This window comes from Pteropus vampyrus, unplaced genomic scaffold (genome assembly GCF_000151845.1).
Source record: "Pteropus vampyrus isolate Shadow unplaced genomic scaffold, Pvam_2.0 Scaffold178, whole genome shotgun sequence".
Lineage (NCBI taxonomy): Eukaryota > Metazoa > Chordata > Mammalia > Chiroptera > Pteropodidae > Pteropus > Pteropus vampyrus.
Genome location: NW_011888959.1, coordinates 343,767 through 347,016, shown reverse-complemented (window position 1 = coordinate 347,016; position 3,250 = coordinate 343,767). Strand labels below are relative to the sequence as shown.

Here is a 3,250-nt window from a genome sequence, read left to right as displayed (position 1 = left end):
TGAATTCAGAGTAAAGGAGGCCAAAAAACGAGAGGGTTGGAGCTATGGGCTTGTCCACAGGTCGTGTGTGTGTGTGTGTGTGTGTGTGTGTGTGTGTGTGTGTGTGTGTGTGACCGCCCAGTGTCTACCGCGCACTGCATGTGGGTTGAGCGTGTTGAGTGACAACTGCATAGGGGCATGTGTGGGGGTGGGTGGGTGTGGGCTGGGGCTGTTCCCCTAGGTGACAAATCTCTCTGTCATGCACACACACTCGGGTATCTGGGACAGACTCCAGTCCCGCCCCCACCCCTCCATCAGCCAGTCTGGGATTCCTCCACCGAGCATCTTCCGGGCAGAGCACCACGCTCCCTGAGATGGACCGGCCACAGCTGAGCCTGGAAAATGACCCCCTGGACAGGCCCTGAGTCTACCATTTAACCTCTCTGGAGTGGCAGCTTCTTCACCTGCGAGGCAGGTGAGTTCCTTGCTCCCACCTTACAGGCAGGGGAGCTCAGTGCATGTAGAGGATGCACTCGAATGGCCTAGCCCAGGATGCTGCTATGGGTATGACCCAGAGCCTCCAGTCTCTCCCCAGCTCTGCTCCTCCCTTGGGAGGGGCGCCCCCAGTCTGCAGGCACCCCAGTCTGCAGGAGCCCCAGCAGGGGGTGGTGGGGCTCTATGCAGCCGGCTCACGTGCCCCTTTGTCAGCTGGAGGGGGAGGAAAAGTGTTTCCTTAGCCCGTTTTTCCTCTCCGAAGGTTTCCTGGTATCTGGTTCATTCTACTCCCCGTTCCTTTCTTTCCTTTCGTGCCTTCTCGATCAACTCCTTTAAGCCTCGTGAGGCCTGGTGCTTGTCTGCTTCTCTTAAGCCGTGTCCCAAGTGCCACAGCGGTGATCGGAGATCCCTGGTAGATGGTGAATGGAGGAGCCCCAAGGCCAGCCCCCAGCGCGCACGGGCTCCTCCTTCTCACGGAGCTCGCAGGACCACGCCCACTCTCCAGGTGAGAAAACTGAGGCTCAGCACCTGAAACCCTGCCCAGAGGCCCACCTGGCTTTTGTGCACCAGGCACCCCGCCTGTCTGGCTCCTTCCTCCATGAAAAATATGAACGTTCCATTTTACGACTGCATTGGTATAAACGGGAATATGTAAATCACATATATTAAAACACTTTCTTCACCCTAAAAGTTCTTTTTTCTTTCTGATTTTAAACAAAATTCAACATTTCGTGGATCCCCAAAAGTATTGTGGCTCAACATTTCATGGATCCCCAAAAGTATTGTGTCTCCTGTGTCTGAGGAGGGAGAGTCTGCCTGGCAGGCACCTTCCCAGGAAGCTGACTGACCAGGCCTCGAACCCAGGTCTTCTGCATCTGCCACTCTGGGGAAGGGCCAGGTGCAGTTTTGCTGATTTGTGGCATTTCTTAATGGCCATCCTATGGCTTTGACCACCTTGTTTCTCAATGCTTCTGATCACAGGGATGACACTCACGGTAAGAGCCCTTCACAAAGCCCTTGACTTTGGACCCGTTTCACTTGTGTGATCTTCCTCGACTCCAGGGAAGGGCAAGAAGAATAGCCACTGCTATGCCCTTCTTACACCTGGGACAACTAGGACACAGGACAGATAAGCGGTCTCAGCTGGTAGGACCAGAGCTCAGGCTCTTTGCCCACCCTCTGTCTGCAGTCCGGGTGAGCAGGTGGCCAGGAGGAGCCTGGCTTGAAAACACACCCAGAGGTAGGGAGCCCTAGGTGAGGCTGGGGGGAAGCAGCGAACAGAGGGGCAGAGGGGGAGGTGAAGGGGAGGGGCGGGAGGGTGTAGGCGAGGGAGCAGGAAGAGCCCACTGCAGCCTTCCGGAAGGAGCCGAACTGGAGAGGGCTGGAGTTACTGGGAGGGAGAAAAGGGGACCCAAGTGATATCTGGGAGGCATAACCACCGAGACTTGGTGACTGATGAAATATGGAGGTAAACGGGGCTAGAGATGTTCCCTAGATTTAAGCCTTTAGAAGCCCCAGAAGCTGGGAGAACCACAGCACCCGGAGGGAAACAGCAGCAGAGCAGGTGCAGCCGCCCGGGAAGAAGCTTCGACCCAGTTGCACTTAATCAGTTCACTGCCTGAGCCACTCCGCACCCTCTGTGAAGCACAGGAGCAGAAAGCCGACGGCTGCTACGGACCCTTTCCCAAACCCACACAGACCCGTGCCGCCAGCGGAGCGGTACACCTTCAAGGAGCCCTGGAACCCGTAAGCCCACCTTCCCAACCCACCCCAGGTTGGGCCCCCCACCCCCACCCCACAGGGGCTGCTCCACGCCTGCCCCACCCATCGAGAGTCACGGGCCTTGTCTTACAACCTCTTTATACCTGTGGAGCGTGTTAGCGTGAGTCCTTTCACGCAAGAGTACCCAAGCTGCTGGGACACAAGTGCGGGGAGACAGCCCGTGTGTCTGGGGACACTGTCGATGTTCTGGAACGACTCGTTGAAAGTAATTGTTTTTAAAAATTGCTATTGAATTAGGTACAGATCGGAAGGCAAATGTCCAATCCTAGAAGGGTCCTGGGCACAGATCTTCAGAGCCAGCATGCGAAACAGGACACCTTCATCCCCAAAGCGGCAACCCCATCACTTCTGGGGGACACGCCAGGGTGTGACTACGAGGCGGCATCCCTGGGGACCTTTTGGGGCTGCCTACCACAACCTCTCAGTGACAGTCCCCACTGAGCTGGATAAGAGGTCTTCCTCTTAGATTCAGACACACTGGTAACCAACCGCTCACTTACTGTGTCATGCGCTGTTCCAAGAAGCTGACACTGACCACTCAGCACCCCCCATGAGGTGGGCACTATTGTTACCCCCATCCTATGCACGAGAGGGAAGGAGCTTATTTGCCATCCCGCGGCCAGCTGGCTAGAGTGGCTGGGACTCTGACCCACGCCGAGGAAGTGGCGCTGGGCACACGGTGTCCGAGGGGCTTGCAAGACAGGGGCAGTACTTCCCCCCGGGGAGCCAGTGTTGGGGTCTGAAGTTCAGAAAGAGGCAGGTTGGAACTGGCACTGTGGGTGCCCTTAGCTGAGGGTGGGGAGGGGAGCTCACCCCCAGGAAAAGTGGCTGCAGAAGGGACAGAAGAGGACTCTGTGTCCAAGGGTGGCCAAGAAAAGCTGGGGAGGGGGTTGAGGGGTCCTCTGCCTCACTGGAGCAGTGGGGAGGGGGTCACAGAAGGCAGAGTGAGGGCCACCTCTAGGGAGCAGCTTGGCACAGGGACAGTTGTTGGGGG

At 57.1% G+C, this 3,250-nt stretch overlaps 1 long non-coding RNA gene across 1 annotated transcript; it reads left to right on the top strand.

Moving 5' to 3' along the window:
• Positions 1 to 263: 263 nt before the first annotated feature.
• On the top strand, positions 264 to 1,696 carry LOC111746163. The gene is made up of 3 exons (XR_002782986.1): positions 264 to 454; positions 812 to 979; positions 1,456 to 1,696. It is a non-coding gene; the product is annotated as an uncharacterized LOC111746163 (long non-coding RNA).
• Positions 1,697 to 3,250: the final 1,554 nt, after the last annotated feature.